Raw genomic sequence first — 12,359 nt, 5'->3', positions numbered from 1 at the left:
CATGTCCCAGGGGCCAGTCCCCTTCTTTCTCCATGTATGGAATAGTTTTCTTCAATAAATCATGAGATTGAATAAAAAAAAAGTAAAGAAAAGGAAAAAAAAAGTAGTAAGTGTAAAGAGGAAGAAAAGGGAGGGGGCTAATAAAAGGGAGAGTGGACTGATGGAGGCAGTGGTCAAAAGCAAAACACTAGTGAGAAGGGAATGGGAGAAAGGACAAAGAAAAGTATAAATGGGGGGGGCAGAATAGGATGGAGAGAAAGACACAGATAGTAATCATAACTGTGAATGTGAATGGGATGAACTCTCCCATAAAATGGAAATGGATAGTAGAATGGATTAAAAACCACAATCCTACAATAATGTTGTTTTCAAGAAACTCATTTGAAACAGAGGGATACACACAGGATAAAGGTAAAAGGCTGGAGTAGAATATATTATATGTCAGCTGAAGTAAAAAAAAAGCAAGGGTAGCAATCCTGATCTCAGACAAAGCAAAAGCAAAAATATATCTTATTAGAAGAGATAAGAGAGGAAACTACATCCTACTAAAAGGCACCATAGGCAATGAAGTAATATCATTACTAAATATATATGCACCAAGTGATATAGCATCCAAATTCTTGGAGGAGTAGTTCAAGGAGTTACAGGAAGAAACAGACAACAAAACTATATTAGTGGGGGACCTCAACCTCCCCCTCTCTGAACTAGATAAATCTAACCACAAAATAAACAAGAAAGAAGTTAAAGAGGTGAATAGAACATTAGAAAAGTTAGGTATGACAGACAGCTGGAGAAAACTGAATAGGGATAAAAAGGAATATACTTTTTTTCTCAGCAGTACATGGCACATACACAAAAATTGACCATGTACTAGGGCATGAAAACCTCACAATCTCATGTAGAAAGGCAGAAATATTAAAAGCATGCTTTTCAGATCATGATGAAATAAAAATTATGTGTAATAAAGGGCCATGTAAAGATAGATTAAAATCAATTGGAAACTAAAAATGTAATCCTAAAAAAATAAAGGGGTCAAACAACAAATCATAAAATCAATCAATAACTTCATATGAAAGAATGACAATAATAAGACAACATAGCAAAACTTATGGGATTCAGAGAAAGCAGTTCTTAGGGGAAGTTTTATATTTCTAAATGCTTACATGAATAAAATGGAGAAAGAGGAGAGCAATGAATTGGGCATGCAATTAAAAAAACCTTGAAAAAGAACAAATTAAAAATCCCCAATTAAATGCCAAATTAGAAATACTGAAAATCAAAGAAGAGATTAATAAAATTGAAATTAAGAAAACTATTGAACTAATAAATAATAATAATATATATAATATTATATAATAAAAAATAAATAAAACTAAGACCTAGTTTTATGAAAAAAAATAGATAAACCTTTGGTTAATTTAATTTAAAAAAAGAAAGAAGAACACCAAATTATTAGTATCAAAAATGAAAAGGGTGAATTTACAACAATGAAGAAGAAATTAAAATAATACTCAGGAACTATTTTGCCCAATTGTATGTTAATAAATTTGACAATCTTAGTGAAATGGATGAATATTTACAAAAATATGAATTAATAGAAGATGAAATAAAATACTTAAATAATCTCAGAAAAAAGAAATGGAACAAGCCATCAATGAGCTCTCTAGGTAAAAATTTCCAGGGCCAGATGGATTTACAAGAGAATTCTATCAAACATTTAAGGAACAATTAATTCCAACACTACATAGACTGTTTAAGAAAATAGGCAAAGGAGTCTTACCAAATTCTTTTAAGGTACAAATATGGTGCTGATACCTACATTGGGAAGAGTTGAAACAGAGAAAGAAAATTATAGACCAATTTCCCTAATGAATATAGATGCATAAATTTTAAATAAAATATTAGCAAATAGATTACAGCAACTTATCATGAGAACAGCACACTACAACCAGGTAGAATTTATATCAGGAATGCAGAGCTGGTTCAATATTAGGAAAGCTATCAGACAACTGACTGCATCAACAACAAAACTAACAGAAACTATATGATTATCTCAATAGATGCTGAAAAAGCTTTTGACAAAACACAACACCCATTCCTATTAAAAACGCTAGAGAGCATAGGTATGAATGGAGTCTTCTTTAAAATGATAAATAGAATCTACCTAAAACCATCAGTAAGCATTCTATATAATGGGGATAAGCTAGAAGCATGTCCAATAAGATTGGGGGCGAAACAAGGATGTCCATTATCACCAGTGTTGCTCAATATGGTACTAAAAATGTTAGCTTTAGCAACAAGAGAAGAAAAAGAAATTGAATGTATTAGAATAGGCAAAGAAGAAACAAAGCTATCACTCTTTGCAGATGATATGATGATATACTTAGAGAATCCTGGAGAATCAAGTAAAAAAACTACTTGAAATAAACAACCTTAGGAAAGTTGCAGGCTATAAAATAAACCCACATAAATCATCAGCATTTCTACATATTTGCAACAAAGCCCAACGGCAAGAGCTAGAAAGAGAAATTCCATTTAAAGTTACTCTAGACATTATAAAATATTTAGGAGTCTACCTGGCAAAACAAGCCCAGGAACTATATGAACACAATTACAAAACACTTTTCACACGAATGAAGTCAGATCTAAATAACTGGAAAAACATCAGTTCCTCATGGGTAGGTTGAGCTAATATAATAAAAATGACAATTCCACCTAAGCTAATTTACCTATTCAGTGCCATACCAATCAAACTACCAAAAATATTTTATAGAGCTAAAAAAAAAATAGCAAGATTCATTTAGAAGAACAAAAGGTCCAGAATATCAAGGGAACTAACGAAAAGAAATGCTAGGGAAGGTGGCCTACCCATTCCACACATTAAATTGTATTATAAAGCAGCAATCATCAAAATTGCTTGGTACTGGCTAAGAAATAGAGTGGTGGATCAGTGGAATAGCTTAGGTATGCAAGTCAAAGTAGTCAATGACTATAGTAATCTACTGTTTGATAAACCCAAAGACCCCCAATTCTGGGATAAGAACTCACTATTTGACAAAAACTGCTGGGGAAACTGGAAAAGAGTATGGCAGAAACTAGTCATAGACCAAAACCTTACACCCTATACCAAAATAAAGTCAAAATTGGTTCATGATTTAGATATAAAAGTTCATACTATAAGCAAACTGGGGGAGCAAGAAATAGTTTACCTGTCAGATATATAGAGAACAGAAGTATTTATGACCAAACAAGAGATAGAGAACATTATGAAATACAAAATGGGCAATTCTGACTAAATTAAATTGAAAAGTTTTTCATAAACAAAGCCAAAGCAACCAGGAACAGGAGGATAACAGAAAACTAGGAAAGAATTTTTACAACCAGTGTCTCTGATAAGGGCCTTATTTCTAAAATATATAGAGAACTAAGTAAAATTTGTAAGAATACAAGTCATTCCTCAATTGATAAATGGTCAAAGGATATGAACAGGTAGTTCTCAGATGAAGAAATTAAAGCCATCTATAGTCATATGAAAAATACTTTAAATCACTATTGATCACTATTGATTAGAGAAATTAATTAGAGAAATTAGAAAATTAGAGGTACTACATCACACACAGTTTCGCTAACATGACAAAACAGGAAAATAATAAATGTTGGAGAAGATGTGGGAAAATTGGACCACTAATGCATTGTTGGTAGAGTTGTAAACTGATCCAACCATTTTGGAGAGTAATTTGGAACTGTGCCCAAAGGACTATAAAAATGTGCATACCCTTGTGATCCAGCAATAGCACTTCTAAGGCTGTATCCCAAAGAGATCATAAAAATGGGAAAAGGACCCACATGTACAAAAATATTTACAGCAGCTCCTTCTGTGGTGGTAAAGAATTGGAAATTCAGGGGATGTCCATCAATTGGGGAATTGCTGAACAAATTGTAGTATATGAATGTAATAGAATAGTATTGTTTTTTAAGACATGATGAGCAAGTGGCCTTCAGAAAAGTCTGGAAAGACATGTATGGACTGATGCTGAGTAAAGTGAGAACCAGGAGATCATTGTACAAAGTAGCAGCCACGTTACATGATGACTAACTTTATCGGATTTACTCTTCTCAGCAATGAAGAATCTATGATGTCTCCAAAAGTCTCATGATGGAAAATGCTATCCACATCCAGAGAAAGAACTATGAAGCTGGAAAGCAGATTGAAGCATGCTATTTGCTCTATTTTTCCTTCTGTTTTGTTTCTTCTTTCTTGTAGTTCCTCCTACTGGTCCTAATTCTTCTTTACAACATGACTAATGTGCCTCCTACTGGTCCTAATTCTTCTTTACAACATGACTAATGTGCAAATATGTTTAATAGGAATGTATATGTAGAGCCTATATCAGATTACATGACATCTTGGGGAGGAAGGTGGGAAGAGAGGGGGAGAAAATTTAAAACTCAAAAGCTTATGGAACTGATTGTTGAAAACTAAAAAATAAATTAATTGAAAAAAGAAATTGTCTTGGATCATTGTATTGCTGATAATAACTAAGTCACTGACAGCTGATCATTATATAATATTGCTCTTACTGTGTGCAATGTTCTGATTCTGCTCATTTCACTTTGCATCAGTTTATTTCAAGCCTTTCCAGGTTTTTTTCTGAAACCCCCTTGCTCATAAATTCCTCCTGCCCATATAACAGTATTCCATCACAATCATATACCACAACTTGTTCAGCCAGTCCCCAATTGATCCGCATTCCTTCAATTTCCAGTTCTTTGACACAATAAAAAAAGTTGTTATAATTATTTTAGAACAAATAGGTTATTTTCATTTTTCTTTGATCACCTTGGGAAACAGACCTAATAGTGGTATTGCTGGGTCAAAAAGTATACACAGTTTTATAAGTCTTTGGTCATGATTCCAGATTGCTCTCCAAAATGTTTGGATCAGTTCACAACTCCACCAATAGTGTATTAATGTCCCAATTTTTTCACATCCTCCCCAACATTTGTCATTTTCCCCTTCCACCATTTTAGCCAATCTGGTAGGTATGAGGTAGTACCTCAGAGCTGTCTTAATTTGCATTTGTCTAATCAGTGGTCATTTGGAGCATTTTTATACAACTATAGATAATTTTGATTTCTTCATTTGAAAACTGCCTGTTTATAACTTTTGAGCATTTGTCAGTTGGGGAAGGATGTATTCTTATAGATTTGAGTCAGTTCTCTATATATTTGATAAATGTGCCCTTTATCAGAGAAACTTTATGTAAAATATTTTCCCAGTTTTATGCTTTTTTTCTAATCTTGGCTACATCCTTGCTTCTGTTACTGAAAGAAATTGTGTTCTCAAACATATACATATTAGGGATATTGTGACTCTTTTGCTCCCTTTTTTTCTCTTTCCTGGAATATCCCTCTCACTTACCTAAATCCTACTCCTCTTTAAGGTGTGGCTACAGGTCTACTTCTGTGAATCTCTCCTTGACCAGTTCAACCCACAGTGACCTCTTTCTCTGAACTTCTGCTAGACTTACCATCAAGACAACTCATTGGATAATTAACACATTCTGCCTTCAATCACTATATGATCATATGTACATATATATATATACATATATACATATATATATACATATATACACACACATATATATACACATATACACACACACACAGATATAGACAGCATATACATATGCCTACGTACCTATATATCTATGTATGTGTTGTCTATATATGTATATAAGTAGGTTTTATTTAGGTATAAATACAAACATATATACATGCATATTTGTGTGTTTATACATATACATACATGCACACATGAATGTTTGTGTTATATCTTGTTTGACCTAGATAACATGGTCCTGGAGGTCAGGGATCCAGTTTTCTCATTATATACCCTATAGCTGCAAAGTTTTATACGTGTACTCGTATAATAGGCTGGCCAGTTCTAGGCCCAGTCCTAGAAGTATGCACAATATTCCTTGCTGATCTAAAACTAACACAGAGATTGATGAGCCTTCTTCTGGACATCAGTGATTGAATGGCTAGTGCTCTGTGGTGACAAAGAGTTTTCAATTGGTTTCAGAGTCAGAAAGACTAATGATGGATCCGGAAATGTGCTCATATACAAAAGGATAGATCTGTACCTTCTTTTGACCAATTTTGCGCTTCCCTTTTCCTGGAAGCTTTGAAATTATAGGGATTGATCTCAGTCACTGAGTAGGGACAGAGTAGGTAGCACACCATATTCCTAAATGGCTTCCACATGGTTGTGAACACATGGCACCGCTATTCCTGTGGTGTTTCTTTTCCTGTTTTCAGGGGTGGGGAACCTGTGACCTCAAGGACACATGTGACCCTCCAGGTCCTCAAATGTGGCCCTTTGACTGAATCCAAACTTTATAAAACAATCTCCTTAATAAAAGGATTTGTTCTGTAAAAGTTAGACTCTAACCCAAGGACCTAGAAGGGCACATGCAGCCTCAGGGTCGTAGGTTCCCCACCCCTGTTTTAGGTGAATGAACATCCAGAGAGGAAAAGGTGCAGGTTATGACTTTTTTATCTTTGAAAAGTTGGAAAAACCATCAGAGGTGTCCTCAGAAACTGGATTTGGTAGCAGAGGCCAGTATAACAACAACAGTTGTGTGAAGAGTGTGGAGTCACCTGTTTGACCAAGTTCAGAAGTGGATTGACATAGGAGTGTCCTCCAAAAAGGTAATTTAGCTGACTGAGTGATTCATCCATCAACTATGTCACACCTAGAAGTAAACTTGATGGAGACTTTACAAATGGAGAAAAGGACTCCTGAGCCCAGTACGTATCCCTTAAGTTTCTTACATGGGTACCTCAGAATCATTTTAAGTTTGAGGAAAGAGTTATTTGGCCCTTGTGTTCACGTAAGAGTGAGAGTGTACCTACATCTTGCTAATAAGTTATATCAACATCTTTAAGTTTGAGCTCAGGGGAAAGTACTCCCACAGTGGTGGAGTCATGTTTTGTATGTATATCCTTGCTATACTTTCACATAAAAGTTAATTGGTATCAACTAATTAATTAATATTTGGAAGACTACACCTGATGGAAACTCATGAATGACAGCATCAGAATCCATAAACTCTTTACCCCTAGTACTCTAATGGGACCAGCACTTAGACATCTTCTGGAGACTTCATATTCTAGCGCACTGTGAGCTGAGACAGTGACCCCAGAGGAGGTACTACACTTTGCACTCAATAAGTGTTTGTCACTTGATTATTTATAAAGCCCAAATCACCTGTTATATAAATGGATAATTTAAGTGATATCAAAAGATGTGGTCTACCTGGTACACTACAGAACATTAAGAATGCTTGACAATGAAATACCAAGAAGTATGGCTCCAAAGAAAATACCTCCCCCTTTAACTCCCTCACTCCTATAGAGTTGGAAGCTTCACAGATCTGCAAAACTGTATACCTATTCAGATTTTTTTTGATGCATTGCTTGATTTTACTAATTTTTTTCTCTCCTTCCTTTTTTTTCTTCTTTTCCTTAAAAATATTCTTTGTTATAATATGCTTCTTTTATATGAAATAGAGAGAGGGGATGGAAGAGTACTGAAAGAAGTGTAGGTCATGTAAAAATTTAAACATTTATTTAAAAAAAAGAGTCTCTGCAAGCAGCAAAAATGGCATTATGGATGTCCAAAGCACTGTTATTGTAATATGAATCACAATGAATCAATGAGAATAAATTTGGCTGCCCCATCAGAACTAGATCCCATGAACAAATATAGACATGGCTTTAATGATTATCATTTTATTGAGTGTCATTGGATACTGAGAAAATTTACAGCACAAAATTTCTTCCTTTTTTCAAATAATATTTTATTTTTTCCCAATTACATGTAAAGATAATTTTTAACATTTAAGTTTTTAAAATTTTGAATTCCAATTCTCACCATCCCTCTCTTAGCTCTACCCTCTCTGAGATGATAAGCAATTTGATATACGTTATATATGTGCAATCATGTAAAACATATTACCATATTAGTCATGTTGTGAAAGAAGGAACAGAGCAAAACAAAGAAACAAACAATAAAAAATGGAAAAAAAGAAAGTAAAAAATAGTATGCATTGATCTACATCCAGACTCCATCAGTTCTTTCTCTGGAGGTCGATAACATTTTTTATCACGAGTCTTTTGGAATTGTCTTGGATTACTGTATTGCTGAGAATAGCTAAGTCATTCGCAGCTGATCATTGCACAATATTGCTGTTATTGTGTACAATGTTCTCCTGGTTCTGCTCACTTTAGTTTGCAGTTTGTTTAAGTCTTTCCAGGTTTTTCTTAAATCATCCTAATCATCATTTCTTATAATAATAATGTTCCATTACTATCATATACCATAACGTGTTCAGCCATTCTGCTATTAATGGGCATCCCCTTGATTTCCAGTTCTTTGCCACCACAAAAATGAGTTACTATAAATATTTTTGTACAAATAGGTCCTTTTCCCTTTTTATTTTTTTTTTATCTCTTTAGGATACAGACCTAGTAGTGGTATTGTTGGATCAAAGGATATGCACAATTTGATTGCCCTTTGGTCATAGTTTCAAATCAGTATAAGATTTCTAATATTGACAACTGTCAATAAATTTAAAATCAAATTGCCATTTACAATAAAAATTTAAGTTGGGCATATAGGAAGGATAGTATCTCATGTAATCGTTCCAAATTTTGTGAAGGTGCTAGTTATTCCCTCAAGTGCTAATTTACAATATATACTAGTGAAAAGACTAGCACTCATTCAATTATAGACAGTCTGTATCTTCCCAGTAGGTTCCTTGAAGGCAAGTATTTTTTTTTTCATTTTTGCTTTTATTTCTTTATGTCTTGAATATAATTGAATTGAATCTGATCAAACTGAAGTGAATATATTATTGAAACTATACTAGAGTCTTCCTAAGTTTTCCTTAAGGTCTAGAGTTTTGGATAGCTTTATGATTCCAATTAATATTGAGGCATTTCTGATATTTTAGTAACGTGAGTTTAGGAGGTGAAAAGTACATGATCATTGAGATGGAAGACCTATGGTCAAATCCTGGTTCTGATTCATATTACCTATGCTAAGTCATTCCTCACTGAAACTTTCAGAATCTATAAAATGATCAGTTGGTCCAATTCTAAATAAAAGGATCATATGATCATACATTTAAAGTTCAATAAGATATTAGATGTTATCTATTTCAGCATCCCCTGGTTTTACAGATGAGGACACTGAGGTTTAGAGAGATTAATTACTTTGCCCAACATCACACAAGTAATAAAGTGAAATAGTTGAGGTTTGGACCTAATTCTTTGGACTCCAAATCCAGTGATTTTTCTCATATGTTGTATCATATTGCCTTAAATCCTATGATCTCAAGCCACTGTGAATAGGATTCCAAAGCAGACCTTTCTAATTAAACTAAATTTTGTTTCACATTAGATTTATTGTTATAGTCAGGTAATGATGAGAAAATTATTGTTTTTACCTTGTAGCATATATGTTCTAGATCCTTACTGATCGAGCCAAACTGTCATTGAATCTCAGGAAAGTTACTGACCCCTACTATCTTTTGAGTTTTAGAAATGAGTTAAATTGGTTCAAAATGAATTGACTGGAATTGTCTTGAATGGAATTGTACTGAATTGAATTGAACTGAATGGTGGGGAAGGAAAGCTCTGTTTAGCCCTCTCTACCTCTTAAACAATAAGGAATATTTTATAGCTGTGACTGCATCTGATGCCTATAATCAAGCTGATTTTTGTGAGCCATATTCTTAGTCTTGCCTTTCCCATCCCAATACATATGTACATACGAAGGTAACAAATCTGCATTCTCTCCCATTTATTCAATTGTTTATTTATTCATTTAAATCTATGTATTTTTTATCATATTGTGCTAGATTCTGGGAAGAAATGGAAATATAAAATGAACTTTGTTGCTTAAAGTGAGGTACTCTTCTCTATTGATTTAGAAGCTTCAAGTAGTTTTATCCATATGGTCCAAAGTGAAGAGAGTTAGTTCTTTGTTATGGTACAAACATAGGCAAAAGTTGGCATTTAAAAGACTTCTTACTTAGGGTAACAAAAAGTATCTTTGGTATGGTGATTGGAATGTTTTTCAATTGCAAGATTATCAAAATAAAATTAAAGGAAAGGAGATTGCTTAAAATAGGCATTTTAAACCAAACCCTGACACTGTAAACATGTTACACACATCCACACCTAGAACTATAGCCCTAATATTACAGGAGTTTGAAGATGTTTCATCTAAGTATTTTTTTATCTCATTAAAGATATTTATGTGATGCAAAAATTCCTCCCTTATAGCTCATTTTCCCCTCTATTCCCTGTTCTGCAGTGCATAACAGAGAGGTGTCCTTTTACATCCTCAGGAAACCACACTCATTCTCTAGCAAAGCATGCTTTGTGCTTCGCCCTCATAAAGTATGCATGAATACCACAGAAATGAGAGTAGAGCAACGTAAGTGTTTAGAGGTCTGAATAGATGGTCTAATCTGTAAGTGAAATATAAGATGTTTTTCTAAGCAGGACTAACTTTTAAGTGAAGGGGTAAAAAATGGATTCAAATAAGAGTGGGGGAATTACAACGGGGAGACAAATGGATCAAAAGACTTGCTCTAACTTGCTTCTACCCTGCGTGCAATTGTATTTATTAATATTGGATAGTTATCATGCTAACCCCCTTGGTGCCAGCAGTAGCAACATGTCTCTCTGCTGGTGATGGGATTCATGACAGGAAATTTCAATTCATCAAACTAAACAGCTCTGTATATCCCATCATGCATGCTAACTCTCTAATAACGGTGTATCCTCTCTGAGTACTCACATTAAAGATACATACATCAAAGTAAAATACTTTATGCCATGTTAAAGTTGCCTGTAATGTATGAACCTGATTTTTCTGAGATTTTTTTTAGGTTTTGTATTAAAGAAGAGATGATTTTTGTTTTTCTTAGCACTGCTTTGCATGAATACCAATTTCATGTAGACCAGGGAAGTCATGTTTCAACATTTATTCATCCATATAAATTACATTCAATTCAGCATTGCTCATATCTTAATTCCTCCTGGAATAGGGGATCCATAGTTGGGATAAATATAATAAAAGGTTAGGCATTAAGTGAAATAAAATCACCCAACCATAGAAGACAGTGCACAGAAGCATGGATACTCAACCTTAAGATTTTTCTTAACCCAGATTGCAGGGCACTGTGACTTGAGTGAGGCTAGTTGGGGTTGTTTTTTGTTATTTTTAAAGAATATTCTAAACCTGTATTTTCTAGAGAAGGACAGGACATTTTGGTAAATTAGAAAATAGTGTATGTTGGTGCCTTTCTAAAGATATAAAATGCTTCACTTGGTACTAATGTACATAAAACAATTAGTTACTTGTCATGATGGGTGTTCCCCAAGGCAGTGCACTTTCTCCATTAGTGTTTATATCTACATGCCATTGTACATTGGACAGCACTAAATAGATGAGATATGCTCAGAAAATTACTAAAGTCATGTGTCATCAAGAAAAGAGATATTAGCAAACATTATTAGCATACAGGTGGAACTGGATCACTTAGATAGACAGTCACCAATGAAATGTTCATTTTTTAAGCATTTGCCCAGAATGCAAAATATGAAATAGGTTAATTAACTCTGAGAAGAAGCTATTTCTTTATTTGCCAGGAAAATATCTTTTGGATACTTAACAATCATGACAGTTGTCTTAAAATTCCATCTCCAATTTCTTCTGTTAGTGGAATATTTAGACGAACATTCTTTTACATATATATCTCAGGAAACTCAATTAAGACTTGTGAGTATAAAGGAAAATCACTCCTTATAATTCTCTAAACTAAATATTTCAGGGGAAAAGCATGTTATGCTATTTACACTAAATCTGGTTCTATATTTGTAGCCAAGAATAAAACAGAAAGAAAAGAGGCCTATGAATATCTCTAATATCTTAAGAGGCAAACTGGTTCGAATGACTTCCATTAGGATAAATGCTCTATCAAAGCTCCCAGCAAGCTTGGGGAGCTTTGAACAGAGAAAATGTCAAATAGAAACACTTTCTGAGGTATATAAAGAAGCACTATGATGGAAGGGATAATAGGTAGGGTGGCATTTGGGTAGAGCAGATAGTTCATTTAACACATATTTATTCAATGCCTACTATGACCAGATTATAATATGGTATATTTCTGAAGCACTTTAAGTGGTCTCCTTATGACAACTCTGGGAGGTAGGTGATATAAGTACAATTATTCCCATAGTTGAGGAAACTGAGGTCAAGAGAGGCAAAACAACTT

This window comes from Vombatus ursinus, unplaced genomic scaffold (genome assembly GCF_900497805.2).
Source record: "Vombatus ursinus unplaced genomic scaffold, bare-nosed wombat genome assembly UNPS02014812.1, whole genome shotgun sequence".
Taxonomy (NCBI): Eukaryota; Metazoa; Chordata; class Mammalia; order Diprotodontia; family Vombatidae; genus Vombatus; species Vombatus ursinus.
This window is presented reverse-complemented; position numbering follows the sequence as displayed.